General features: G+C 42.8%; 1 protein-coding gene across 9 annotated transcripts in view; it reads left to right on the top strand.

The window, feature by feature from the left end:
* SDCCAG8 (serologically defined colon cancer antigen 8) overlaps positions 1–15216 on the top strand; it is a 694410-nt gene that overhangs the window by 638560 nt on the left and 40634 nt on the right. Inside the window, exon 19 of one of the 9 annotated variants that reach the window (XM_029593989.1) lies at positions 145–249. The exons of the other annotated variants lie outside the window; for them this stretch is intronic. The gene's annotated coding sequence lies outside the window, so the exon portion shown is untranslated. Of the gene's footprint in view, positions 1–144; positions 250–15216 lie in introns of those variants that run through there. 9 annotated transcript variants of the gene reach the window in all.

The raw sequence follows: 15216 nt of genomic DNA, 5'->3' as shown, positions 1-15216 counted from the left end.
GCTTATTATTATTATTATTTTACAAGACATTTCAACATGCTTACTACAGTATACAAGCTGGGGAGGAAGACTGATGTTTCTAAAATATTTCCAAATAAATGTAGTGCATTATTTGCAATTAAACATTTTGCATCATCCTTACAGAATTCCAACATGGTCTTCAAAAACAAGTATGCAGTCACCTATGCAATTGTGCATAACAATTTCTGAAGGTGTAAAGGAGGCTCTGCTACTTTAAACAAGTGCCTCAGTCAGAGACCTACATGTTCAGCTGCTAAAGAAGTGGTATTCACTTCCAGCACTCAAGGGCTGCAACAGGTTGGGTTTTCAGAATATCCTTAATGAATTTGAAGTGAATTTGCAAATATTGTGGGAGTTAAAATTAACACGAGTTTAAAACAGCACATACGTGAATACATATTTTTAAAACTGCAACTTACATGCATAAATCGGGGTCTGTAAGTACCTTTACATGTGTAAGAAAAGTGCATGCCAGGGGAGTTCTAGTGTAAAACATTTACGCACATAAGTGGCTATTTTAAAACCAGCCTAAGTTATACATGGACATCTTTACTTTTGTATATTTACTTCTGCTCAATATCTGGTGTAAGTGATTATAAACATTATTAAAGTGAAAAAAATGACTGGCTAGAGGGTCTGGGTGCAATGGGGGGGCTTCAGGCTGAAAAGCCAGGAGGGTCTTCATGAGCTGCAGATGGACTGGGCGAACTGGTAGACTAAATTTTAGAAATGGTTATTTATCCCAGGACAAGCAGGATGCTAGTCCTCACATATGGGTGACGTCATCCACGGAGCCCTTAGGCGGGAAAAAACTTCTGGCAAGTTTCTAGAAGCTTTTAACTGGCTGCCTGAGGCTACTGAGCATGCCCAGCATGCCATGATATTCCCTGCCACAGGGGTCTCACTCCAGTCTTCTTTTTTCCGCGCTGCTAGCTGCATTGCGGTTTCCAGGAGCCCCGTGAGTTACCTCACAACGACTAACTTTAATTCTCAACTTTTTACCCTTTACGGGTCTCGCTCGGTTTGTCACCGGCTGGTGACAAACATCATACTCTTTTTTGACAAAAAGGAATCCGAATTCATCGACGGATGTCGACGGAGAAAACTTCCGGATTCAAAAAATGTCCGGCCTGCAACCGGACTATGTCGATCACAGACCCGCACGTCGAGTGCGTACGCTGTTTGGGCGGAGACCATGACATCGCCTCTTGTGCCCAGTGTCAAGAAATGACGGCGAAAGGTAGGAAACTTCGCCATGAAAAGATGGCTCAGATTTTTCAAATCCGGGCATCGCCGTCGCCGTCGTCATCGACTAAATCTTCACCGGTAGGCTTATCGAAGAAAATACTTCTCAAAACAAGAATCCCAGAAGGTTCGGGAGACGCTTCATCGCCAACACCATCCGTGGCATCGTCAAAGTCCGTATCTGAAGTTTGCACAAAGCATAAGCACCGTAGACATCACTCGATTCCTCCATTGCCACCGCCGGAGGAACCGGTATCCAAACAGCAGAAATTGTCATCGACCTCCGTTACACCTACAGAGGAACCGATACCAACAACTTCGGTGACAGACTTAACAGCATTGATTAAGAAAATTGTCACTGATGCCCTTAAAGAAAGCATGCCGGCAACACTGCCGATGCCGGGTCGATGCCGACTTCTCAGTCGATGCCGGCCATCGGGCCGATGCCGATAATTCCATCGATGCCGACTATCGAGTCGATGCCCTCCTCGATATCGATGCCGGTGCCACCATCGATCTCGATGCCGATGCCATCGTCCATCTCGATGGCGAGGACGACTGCAGCGTCTCCGCTAACAGCGCTCTCTACGCCGATGGAGGCGGCCTGCTGTTCTTCAGTGATACCGACTGATCCAACGATACAACTGTCACAGCCATCGATGGAATCGACTATTTTACAAACCTCGATCTCCACGATGGCTTCCAGGCCTATCTCCTCATTGATTCCCATTTCAATGTTCTCTTTTCTAACTACAGCACTTCCTACTGCTGCACAAACAACACCACATTACACCCTAGCTCCATCCAGAGCTCCAGGGCAGGGAACAAAGGCATCAAGAAAGTCTAAGCACACATCTTTGCAGGCTCCAGAAGTTTCTTCTGAGCAAAGACTACATGCAATGCTAACAAAAAGATATCAGGATCTTTTAGCTTCTTTGCCTTCACAACCTGAGGAGGAAAGTGATGCTAGTGAGGATGAGCAAGACACCCAAGATCCTTTACAAGGACCATCTGGGATATCACCATCGAAAGGGCTGGACCATCATTCATACCAGCCACCAACAGAGACATGGTCAGATACACAATCGGAGCATTCTTCAGAGGATTTTTTATCAGAAGGTACTCCGCCTCAGGCCAAGAAACAATCCCCTCCTGAGGATTTATCCTTTGCTTCTTTCATTCAAGAGATGTCAGAATCCATCCCTTTTCAGCTCCAAGCGGAGAAGGATGAAAGGCAGCAGACACTAGAGATACTACAGTTCGTAGATCCCCCAAAACATAACCTAGCTATCCCAGTTCATGAAGTGCTACTACAACTTCAACAAAGGATTTGGGAGCACCCGTGTACAACACCTGGAGTAAATCGTAGAGTGGACTCCACGTATTTAGTCCAAGCAGCCCCAGGGTTTGAGAAACCACAACTGCCACACACCTCATTAGTTGTGGAATCTGCACAAAAGAAGTCACGTAGGTCTAGAACGCACGCCTCTATCCCTCCAGGGAAAGATAACAGATTTCTAGACCTTATGGGGTGAAAGATTTATCAGGGAGCGATGCTGAATTCTAAAATAGCGGCGTACCAGCTGTATATGACACAGCATCAAAGAAATCTGTGGAAGCAGATTGAGGAGTTCCTCCCATCTCTACCTCAACAACAACAGGAGGCAGCACAACAGATTGTGCAGAAAGGTCTGGATTCGGGCAAACATGAGGTGCGAGCAGCATATGATGCGTTTGAGACTTCCTCCAGAACGGCAGCATCTGGCATCAGTGCACGAAGATGGGCCTGGTTGAAGGCTTCGGACTTACGTCCAGAAGTCCAAGATAAACTGGTGGACTTGCCTTGCCAAGGTGACAACTTATTCGGAGCAAAGGTACAGGATGCCGTAACACAACTTAGAGAGCACTCTGAAACATTAAAACAGCTCTCCACTCTGTCCCATGAGCCTACACCTCACCCTGCTCGCAGGCCGCCGCGTAGAGACACCAGACGACCTTTCTACCGGCCGAGGAGATATTACCCTCAAACCTCTAGACCACGCTCTACAAGGCCTCAACAACGGCCTCAACAAAGACAGCAGAGAGCTGCAAGGCCGCAGCCTCCGCCCCAAACAGCTTCCACCTCTGGCTTTTGAAAGCAGTCCCGGAGAACAAAGACCAAACCCCTTTCCAGAGTTACCAGTAGGGGGAAGGATTTCCCAATTTTACAACGAATGGGAAAGCATCACCACAGATCAATGGGTCTTATCCATAGTTCAACAAGGTTACCACCTGGACTTCACAGCTTCCCCGCAGGAGTTTCCTCCACAAAACTCCTATCTCGAACACATTCCTCAACTACAAATGGAATTATCTACTCTTCTGAAAGCAAAAGCTGTGGAACACGTACCACACTCCCAGAAGGGAAGAGGATTCTATTCCCGGTATTTCCTCATTCCAAAGAAAACAGGAGGACTTCGTCCCATTCTAGATCTCAGAAATCTCAACAAATTTCTAAGAAAAGAAAAATTCAGGATGGTATCATTAGGCACCATGCTTCCTCTCATACAAAGGGGGGATTGGCTTTGTTCTCTGGATCTCCAAGATGCTTATACTCACATACCTATATTCCCACCTCATCGCAAGTACCTAAGATTCAGGGTGGGACACCAGCATTTTCAATACAGAGTCCTACCATTCGGCCTTGCCTCAGCTCCCAGAGTATTCACAAAATGCCTAGCAGTAATAGCAGGACATTTGCACAAACAAGGTGTTCATGTCTTCCCTTACCTAGACGATTGGCTGATAAAAAGCCAGTCACATCAAGGAGCACTAACGTCTCTACGATACACAATACAGTTACTTCACAGGTTGGGTTTTCTCATAAACTATCAAAAATCCCACCTCCAGCCGTCTCATCTGCTACAATACATAGGAGCAGAATTAGACACAAACCTTGCACAAGCTTTTCTTCCAGAAGATCGTGCTCAAATACTGTCCCGGCTGGCGTACTCCATGTCCATACAACCACAAGCAACAGCTCATCAGTTTCTAATCTTACTAGGCCACATGGCATCAACGGTACACGTCACTCCTATGGCAAGACTTGCCATGCGACTAACCCAATGGACTCTTCGATCACAATGGATCCAAGCCATCCAACCACTTCACTCTCGCATCCAAGTAACCCACCAGCTACGCTCATCGCTACGATGGTGGACACTCAAAGACAATTTGCGCAAGGGCCTACCCTTCCAAAAACCGATCCCTCAGATAACATTAACTACAGATGCATCCACCTTGGGATGGGGAGCTCATGTGAACTCTTTCCAAACGCAAGGGACTTGGACAAAACTCGAGGCCACTTATCAAATCAATTTTCTGGAACTTCGAGCTATACGTTATGCGCTGCATGCGTTCAAGGACTGCCTTTCACACAAGACTGTGCTAATCCAAACAGACAATACTGTAGCCATGTGGTACATCAACAAACAGGGAGGTACGGGATTGTATCTCCTTTGTCAGGAAGCGGCACAAATTTGGGACTGGGCCTTGAACCACTCAATGTTCCTACAGGCTACTTATCTAGCAGGGATTCAAAATGTACTAGCAGACCGACTCAGTCGTCAGTTCCAACCACACGAGTGGTCTCTGAATCCCTCCATAGCGACACAGATATTCCAACGTTGGGGACAACCAACAACAGACCTCTTTGCGTCGCCTCTGAACCACAAGGTGGACAACTTCTGTTCTCTACACAACCAGAAGCACCAACCAGCCAGGGACGCCTTTGCTCGCCCTTGGAACTCAGGCCTACTATATGCGTATCCTCCAATACCGCTTATCACCAAGACGCTGGTGAAGCTACAACAGGACAAGGGGTCCATGATTCTCATAGCCCCATATTGGCCTCGACAAGTATGGTTTCCCACACTGCTAGACCTGTCAATCAAGGATCCAATACGCCTGGGAGTAGCTCCCACTCTCATCACTCAGGATCAGGGCCAGTTGCGCCATCCCAACCTTCAATCCCTATCCTTGACAGCATGGATGTTGAAAGCTTGATCTTAACATCACTCAATCTCTCAACTAATGTTTCTCAAGTGCTAATAGCTTCCCGCAAACCTTCCACAAGAAAGAATTATTCTTTCAAGTGGAAACAATTTACTTCCTGGTGCAAGCACAACAATGCAGATCCTTTCACTTGCCCCACAGCTACTCTGCTAGATTATCTGTACTATCTTTCAGACTCTGGTCTTCAGACATCGTCAATCAGAGTACATTTGAGTGCAATCTCAGCTTATCATAACAAAATAGGAGATGCACCTATCTCCACACAACCTCTCGTCAGTAGATTCATGAGAGGTCTAACTCAACTTAAACCACCAATTCGACCCCCAGCTACGCAATGGGACCTGAATCTGGTCTTAACAGGTTTAATGCGTTCTCCCTTTGAACCCATAGATACCTGTGAACTTAAATTTCTCACATGGAAAACTATTTTCCTCATAGCCATTACATCAGCTAGGAGGGTTAGTGAATTACAAGCTCTTGTCACATATGAACCTTATACAAGGTTTCTCCATGACAGAGTGGTTCTCCGAACACATCCAAAATTCCTTCCTAAGGTAGTTACGGAATTCCACTTAAATCAAACTATAGTTCTACCCACATTCTTTCCAAAGCCTCACTCTCATCAAGGCGAAAGAGCTTTACACACTTTGGACTGTAAACGTGCATTGTCCTATTACTTGAATCGCACTACGTCCCTCAGAAAATCCAATCAGCTTTTCGTCTCTTATGACCCAAATAAGCCAGGTAAAGCAGTGGGAAAGCATACTCTATCCAATTGGTTAGCAGACTGCATACAATTTTGCTATACAAAAGCAGGCCTTCCTCTCCAAGGGCGAGTAAAGGCACATTCAGTAAGAGCAATGTCAACTTCAGTAGCACATTTTCGTTGAGTACCAATCATTGACATTTGTAAAGCAGCAACATGGAGTTCTCTCCACACCTTTGCAGCTCATTACTGTTTGGACAAGGAAGGACGACAGGATTCAGCCTATGGACAATCTGTCTTAAAGAACTTGTTTCCAGTTTAATCCCAACTCCTTCTACATCCAGCCTACTGTGATCTTCGGCTGCATCATTTCCTCAAGCATACTTGACGGCTAACTGCATGGACAATGACTCAGCCTCTAGCTTGCTAATCACCCATATGTGAGGACTAGCATCCTGCTTGTCCTGGGATAAAGCAAAATTGCTTACCTTGTAATAGGTGTTATCCCAGGACAGCAGGATGTAGTCCTCACGGAACCCACCCGCCACCCCGCGGAGTTGGGCCTCAGACTTTATTATTTTATTTTTGCTTACGCTTATTGCTACATACAAGACTGGAGTGAGACCCCTGTGGCAGGGAATATCATGGCATGCCGGGCATGCTCAGTAGCCTCAGGCAGCCAGTTAAAAGCTTCTAGAAACTTGCCAGAAGTTTTTTCCCGCCTAAGGGCTCCGTGGATGACGTCACCCATATGTGAGGACTACATCCTGCTGTCCTGGGATAACACCTATTACAAGGTAAGCAATTTTGCTTTCATTGCTGTTAGGGGCACTCAAATGTACGCCCGATTTTATAACATGCGCGCGCAGCCGAGCACATGTTATAAAATCCGGGGTCGGTGCATGCAAGGGGGTGCACACTATTGCACCTTGCGCGCGCCGAGCCCTAGGGGAGCCCCGATGGCTTTCCCCATTCCCTCTGAGGCCACTCTGAAATCGGAGCGGCCTCGGAGGGAACTTTCCTTCCGCACCCCCTCCACCTTCCCCTCCCTTCCCCTATCTAACCTGCCCCCCAGCCCTACCTAAATCCCCCCTACCTTTATTTTATTTACGCCTGCCTCTGGCAGGCGTAACTTGCGTGCACCAGCCGGCTGCTGGCGCGCAATCCCCCGGCACGGCCGCTATGCCGGAGGCCTCGATCCCGCCCCCACCCTGCCCCTTTCACAAAGCCCCGGGACATACGCGCATCCTGGGGCTTGCCCGCGTCGCCGGGCCTATGCAAAATAGGCTCGGTGCGCACAGGAGCAGTTATGCTCGTAAATCCTTTTAAAATCCGCCCCTATTAGAAATACCTTGATTTACACATGTGAAAGAGGGGCTAAAAGTGTAAATTAATGCAATAACAATCTACGTGAGTTTCCTTGTAAAAGTGGAAGTACAAATATGTGGGTATGTGAGTTGTGCACACTTATCCAGCTAATTTCCAACTTATTTGGCTAAGTAGTGCTTTTCCTTTAGATGGAAAAATTTGAACTTATTCATATAAGTAGCAGCACTTAAATTCCAATTTATCCAGCTAAGTAGCAATAGGCCTACATAACTGGATAAGTCTGAAAAGTTCTCCTTATCTATCTAAGGTAGAACTCAATCTTTCAGAATAGGTTTCTCCTTTATTTATTTATTTGAATTATATTCAACCTTTCAGACTGTTGCCCAGTTCCTAACAAAACTAAAGCCCTCTTGCTGAATCATCATCTCATCCATGCATTGAGATTCTGGTGCTCTGTTTGCCTCTAGGGTCCTGCACATGGAATAGGGAACATTTCAGAGAATGCTACCCTGGAGGTTCTGGATTTTCAACTTTCTATTTAAGATGCTAAATTTGGCTTCCAATATCTCCCTCTTATACCTCCCTATGTACATGGTGTCAACATGTACTACGACAGCCGGCTCCTCCCCAGCACTGTCTAAAATCCTATGTAGGTGATACATGAGGGCCGCTACCTTTGCACCAGGTAAGCAAGTTACTAAGTGATTATCACATCCTATAGCTGTGCAGCTATCTACATTCCTAACAACAGAATCATCAACTATGATGGCTGACCTAACCCATTTCTCGTGGGCACAAGACCCTGAGATCCATCCTTGGTGCATTACCTAGAGAGCAGGTCCTAGCTACAGGATCTCTTCCTGCTACATCAAGATGATGATGTCTGTCCAGTGACCTTGCAGTACCAAGGTAGTACAGGAGCTTGTAATGGATTTAGGAATGAGGCATTTGCCTTGTAGTGTGAATTATAAGAACATAAGAATATGCCATACTGGGTCAGGACAAGGGTCCATCAAGCCCAGCATCATGTTTCCAACAGTGGCCAATCCAGGTTACAAGTACCTGGCAAGTACCCAAAAACTAAGTATATCCCATGCCACTGATGCTAGTAATAGCAGTGGCTGTTTTCTAAGTCAACTTGATTAATAGCAGGTAATGGACTTCTCCTCCAAGAACTTATCCAAACCTTTTTTAAACCAGCTACACTAATTGCACTAACCATGTCCCCTGGCAACAAATTCCAGAGTTTAATTGTGCGTTGAGTGAAAAAGAACTTTCTCCGATTAGTTTTAAATGTGCTACACGGACAGTGAAATGCTAAGTGAAATTAGGGAAGCTAACCAAATTGGTAGTGCAGTAATAATGGGGACTTCAATTACCCCAATATTGACTGGGTAAATGTATCATCGGGTCACGCTAGAGAGATAACGTTCCTGGATGGAATAAATGATAGCTTTATGGAGCAATTGGTTCAGGAGCCAACGAGAGAGGGAGCAATTTTAGATCTAATTCTCAGTGGAGCACAGGACTTGGTGAGAGAGGTAACGGTGGTGGGGCTGCTTGGCAATAGTGATCATAATATGATCAAATTTGATTTAATGACTGGAAGAGGAACAGTGTGCAAATCCTAGGCTCTTGTGCTAAACTTTCAGAATGTTGGGAATTATTAGAAAGGGAATGGTGAAAAAAACGGAAAATGTCATAATGCCTCAGTATTACTCCATGATGAGACCGCACCTTAAATACTGTGTACAATTCTGGTCGCCGCATCTCAAAAAAGATATAATTGCGATGGAGATGGTACAGAGAAGGGCTACCAAAATGATAAGGGGAATGGAACAGAGAAGGGCTACCAAAATGATAAGGGGAATGGAACAACTCCCCTATGAGGAAAGACTAAAGAGGTTAGGACTTTTCAGCTTGGAGAAGAGACGACTGAGGGGGGATATGATAGAGGTGTTTAAAAACATGAGAGGTCTAGAACGGGTAGATGTGAATCGGTTATTTACTCTTTCGGATAGTGGAAAGACTAGGGGGCACTCCATGAAGTTAGCATGGGGCACATTTAAAACTAATCAGAGAAAGTTCTTTTTTACTCAACGCACAATTAAACTCTGGAATTTGTTGCCAGAGGATATGGTTAGTGCAGTTAGTATAGCTGTGTTTAAAAAAGGATTGGATAAGTTCTTGGAGGAGAAGTCCATTACCTGCTATTAAGTTCACTTAGAGAATAGCCACTGCCATTAGTAATGGTAACATGGAATAGACTTAGTTTTTGGGTACTTGCCAGGTTCTTATGGCTTGATGGTCAGAGTATGGCATTTTCTTATGTTCTTACACGCTAACTTCATGGAGTGCCCCCTAATCCTTCTATTATCGAAAGAGTAAATAACCAATTCACATTTACCCTTCTAGACCTCTCATGATTTTAAACACCTCTATCATATCCCCCTTAAGCCGTCTCTTCTCCAAGCTGAACAGTCCTAACCTCTTTAGTCTTTCCTCATAGGGGAGCTGTTCCATCGCCGTTATCATTTTGGTCACCCTTCTCAGTACCTTCTCCATCACAACTATATCTATTTTGAGATGTGGCGATCAGAATTGTACACAGTATTCAAGGTGCGGTCTCACCATGGAGTGATACTGAGGCATTATGACATTTTCTGTTTTCTTCACCATTCCCTTCCTAATAATTCCTAACATTCTGTTTGCTTTTTGCACTGCCGCAGCAAACTGAGCCGATGATTTCAATGTATTATCTACTATGATGCCTAAATCTCTTTCCTGGGGTAGCTCCTAATATGGAACCTAACATCATGTAACTATAGCATGGGTTATTTTTCTGTATATGCATCACCTTGCACTTATCCACATTAAATTTCATCTGCCATTTGGATGCCCAATTTTCCAGTCTCACAAGGTCCTCCTGCAATTTATCACAATCTGCTTGTGATTTAACGACTCTGAATAACTTTGTATCATCTGTAAATTTGATTACCTCACTCATCGTATTCTTTTCCAGATCATTTATAAATATATTAAAAAGCACAGGTCCCAGTACAGATCCCTGAGGCACTCCACTGGCCACCCCCCTCCACTGAAAAAATTATTCTTTAATCCTACTCAATTTCCTGATTTTAACTAGTTTGTAGTCCACAAAAGGACGTCGCCAGTTATCCCATGACTCTTTACTTTTCCTAGAAGCCTCTCATGAGGAACTTTGTCAAATGCCTTCTGAAAATCTACATACACATCATCTACCGGTTCACCTTTATCCTCATGTTTGTTAACCCCTTCAAAAAAAGTCAAGCAGATTTGTGAGGCAAGAGTTGCCTTGGATAAAGCCATGCTGATTTTGTTCAATTAAATCATGTCTTTCAATATGTTCTGTAATTTTGATCTTTTGAACACTTTGGCACTGAAGTCAGGCTAACTGGTCTGTAGTTTCTTGGCTCGCCCCCGGAGCCCTTTTTAAATATTGGGGGTTACATTAGCCACCCTCCAGTCTTCAGGTACAATAGATGATTTTAATAATAGGTTACAAATTTTTCTAATAGATTTGAAATTTCATTTTTGAGTTCCTTCAGAACCCTGGGGTGTATACCATCTGGTCCAGGCAATTTACTACTCTTCAGTTTGTCAATCAGGCCTACCACATCTTCTGGGTTTACCGTGATTTGGTTCAGTCCATCTGAATCATTACCCATGAAAACCTTCTCCAGAACGAATATCTCCCCAACATCCTCTTTAGTAATCACTGAAGGAAAAAAATAATTTAATCTTTCCGTGATTGCCTTATCTTCTGTAGGTGCCCCTTTAACCCCTCAATCATCGTAGGCTTTCTGCTTCGGATATATTTTAAAAAAGGTTTTTACTGTGAGTTTTTGCCTCTATGACCTACTTCTTTCCAAATTCTCTCTTAGCCTGTCTTATCAAAGTCTTACATTTGACTTGCCAATGCTTATGCTTTATCCTATTTTGTTCTGTTGGATCCTTCTTCCAATTTTTGAATGAATATCTCTTGGCTAAAATACCCTCTTTCACCTCACCTTTTAACCATGCCAGTAATCGTTTTGCCTTCCTTCCACCTTTCTTAATGTGTGGAATACATTTGAACTGTGTTTCTAGGATGGTATTTTTTAACAGTGGGAAAGGAACAGTGAATAACATGGAGAATATCATAGTACTTCTATATCACTCCATGGTGAGGCTGCACCTGGATTATTGTGTGCAGTTCTGGCCGCCATATGTCAAAAAAGATATAGTTACACTGGAAAAGGTTCAGGGAAGGGTGACCAAAATAATAAAGTGGATGAAATGAGTCCCCTATGAGGAAAGGCTAAAGAAGTTAGGGCTGTTCAGGTTGGAGAGAAAATGGCTGAGGGGGGGATATGACAAAGGTCAATAAAATCATGAGAGAACTAGAACAGGTAAATGTGAATTGGTTATTTACTGTTTTGGATAATACAAGAATTATGGGGAATTCCATGAAGTTAGCAAATAGCACATTTAAACAAATTGGAAAAAATTCTTTTTCATTCAACACCCAATTAAGCTCTGCAATTTGCCAGGAATTTGACAGAGAATATGGTTAAGCAGTTAGCATAGCTGGGTTTAAAAAAGGTTTGAAAAGTCCATAAAATATTAATCAAATTGACTTAGGGAATAGCCACTGCTTATTACTGGCATTGGGTTGCATGGGATTTATTTACTGTTTTGGTATTTATCAGGTACTTGTAACCTGGATTAGTCACTGTTGGAAACAGGATGCTGGGCTTCATGGATCCTCGGCCTGACCCAGTATGGCAACTTCTTATGTTTTTAGTTCCTGATGTCATGAAAGCTCCCTGGAACTCACATTTGAACCACAAGATCTGCTGCAATACTTGTTTTATCTTTCCTCTTTAGGACTCAGTATCTTGTCAGCGAAGGTGCACTTAAGTGCCATTGCGGCCTACCATTTTCAAACAGAAGGCAGGCTGATTTCTGCTCATCCTTCAGTGGCAAAATTTATGAAAGTCTTATGGCATACTAAATCTACTGTGGCCAAACCACCTGCTCCATTGGATCTTGATGTTCTTGCACAGTTTATGAAGCCATCCTTCAAGCCATTAGAAGTCGGCTTCATTAAAATGTCACATGGAAAGTATTATTCCTTGTTGTGATCATGTCAGCCAGAAGAATCTGTGAGCTTGAGGCATTGGTGCCTTAATCTCCCTATTTTTAGTTATTCCACAATAAGTTGGTAGTTCAAACCCATCCCAAGTTTCTTCCAAAAGTAGTCTCAGTTTTTCTTATGAATCAAGCATAAGAACATAAAAAGTGCCATGCTGGGTCAGATCAAGGTCCATTGAGCCCATAATTCTGTCTCCAACAGTGACCAGAGTGAGTCACAGGTACTCATCAGATCCTGAATAGTTGATCTATTTCTTGTTTTCTTACTCCAGGGATAAGCGCTAGCTTTTCCAAGTCCACCTGGCTAATAACTGTTTATGGACTTTTCCTTCAGAAACTTGTCCTATCCTCTTTTGAACCCACTATGTTAGTTGCTTTGACCACATCCTCCAGCAACAAATTACATAGCTTGACTGTACACAGAGAGAAAAATGCTTCCTAGTTGGAGTGTTCCCTAGTCCTAATGTTGTTTGAAAGGGTAAATAACCAATCCTATTTACCCATTTCACTTCACTCATATTTTTATAAATTTCAATCATATACCCTCTCAGTCATCTCTTTTCCAAGCTAAAGAGCACTAATCTGTTTAGCTTTTCCATCCCCTTAATCATTTTTGTTGCTGTTCTCTTGTACCTTTTCAATGTCTGCTGCCTTTTTTGAGATAAGGTAACTAGAACTGCACACAATACTCAAAGTGCAGTCACACTATGGATCTATATAAAAGCATTATTATATTCTCAGTTTTGTTCTCTATTTCTTTCCAAATAATTCCTAACATTCTTTTTGCCTTTTTGTCTGCTGCCAAACACTGAGCCAAAGATTTCAATATATTGTTCACAAGGATTTTGGGGTCCTTTTCCTGAGTTTTGACTTCTAACATGGAAACCAGCATGGTATACCTGTACTTGGGATTATTTTTCCCCATGTGCATTACTGTGTCCACATTAAATTGCATCTGCCATTTAGAAGTCCAGTCTCCTAATCTCACAAGGACCTTCTCTAGTTCTTCACAATCCACTGCTATTTGAAATGACTCAAAACAATTTTGTATCATCTGCAAATTTGATCACCTCACTCAAAGCTCCTTTCTCCAGATCATTTATGAATATGCTACATAGAACAGGTCCCAATACAGACACCTGGGGCGCTCCATTTGGAAAACTGACCAGTTAGTCTTGCCCTCTGTTTTCTGTTTTTACTCCGGTTAGCAATCCACAATTGGCTATTGCTTCCAATCCCATGACCTCACAATTTCCTGATTTTCTCAAATGCCCTCTGAAAATCCAAATATACTATATCAACCAGCTCATCTTTAATAACATGTTTGTTTGCACCCTCAAAACATCTAGTAAATTGGTAAGGCAAGACTTCCCTTTCCAAAAGCTATATTAACTCTCTCATTAAGCTATTTCTATTTATTTAGTCAATAATTTTATTTTTCAGAATAGCTTCAACTATTTTGCCCAGCACAGATGGCAGGTACATCAGTTTATAATTTCCCAGATCACCCCTGGAGCCTTTTCTAAAAATTGGCATCATAATGGCCATCCTCCATAATGGTGATTTTAAATGTAAGGTTGCAAATCACCAAAAATAGGTCTGCAATTTTATTTTTTAGTTCCTTCAGAACTCTAGGATTAATACCATCAGGTCACAGGGATTTGTTATTGATAGTCTGTCAAATTGTATTATTACAACCTCCAATTTCACAGTGATTACATCTAGTCACTCAGTCATCAATATCAATAAATGTTTTTGATGTGGGTATGACCCAGGCATGCTTCCCAGTAAAGACCGAGAAAACAAATAATAATTTAGCTTTCTGCTATTTCCTTGTCCTCCCTGACTATGCCTTTTACTCCTTAGTCATCTAGAGGCCTAACTGACTCCCTCACAAACTTTTTGCTTCAAATGTATTTGAAAAAAGTTTTATTACTTGTGTTTTCCTCTAAGGCAAGATTATTTTCAAATTCATTCTTATCCTACTTAATTACATTTTTACATCTAGCTTGCCAGTGTTTATGCACTTCCCTATTTTCCAGACATGTATCTGCTTTCCATTTTTTGAATGATGTCGTTTTGACTTTAAATGTCTCTTTCACCTCACTATTAAACCACATCAGCACTCGTTTGGTTTTCCTGTGATCTTTTTTAATGCATGGAATACATGTTGTCTAGGCCTCAAGGATGGTAATTTTAAACAGTGCCCATGCCTTCTGCAAGTTTTTAACCTTGTGGATTACTCTTTTTTTTTTTTTTTTGCAACAAATTTCCTCATTTTTCATAGTCTCCCTTTCTATAGTTAAATGCTATTGTAGTAGTTTTCCTTAGTATTCACCCTCCAGTGACTGTGTCAAATTTTATTATATTGTGATCACTGTTGCCAAGTGGATCTACTACTTTTATCTCTTGCACAAGGTCCTGCATTCCGCTGTAGACTGTATCTAATATAGTTTCCCCTTTTGTTGGTTCCATGACTAGCTTCTGCATGAAGCAGTCATTGATGACATCTAGGAACTTTACGTCCCATGCATTTCCTGATGTGACATTTACTCAAACAATACTTGAGAAATTGAAGTTTCCCATTATTGTCTTACCCATTTCACTAGCCAGTCTAATCTCTGTTAGCATTTTGCAGTCTGTTTCCTCATCTTGGCTTGACGGATGGTAATATATCCCCACTAATA

Source organism: Rhinatrema bivittatum, chromosome 3 (assembly GCF_901001135.1).
Source record: "Rhinatrema bivittatum chromosome 3, aRhiBiv1.1, whole genome shotgun sequence".
NCBI classification, from domain to species: domain Eukaryota; kingdom Metazoa; phylum Chordata; class Amphibia; order Gymnophiona; family Rhinatrematidae; genus Rhinatrema; species Rhinatrema bivittatum.
The sequence above is the reverse complement of the archived record's forward strand: the minus strand, read 5'-3'. Positions and strand labels throughout refer to the sequence as shown.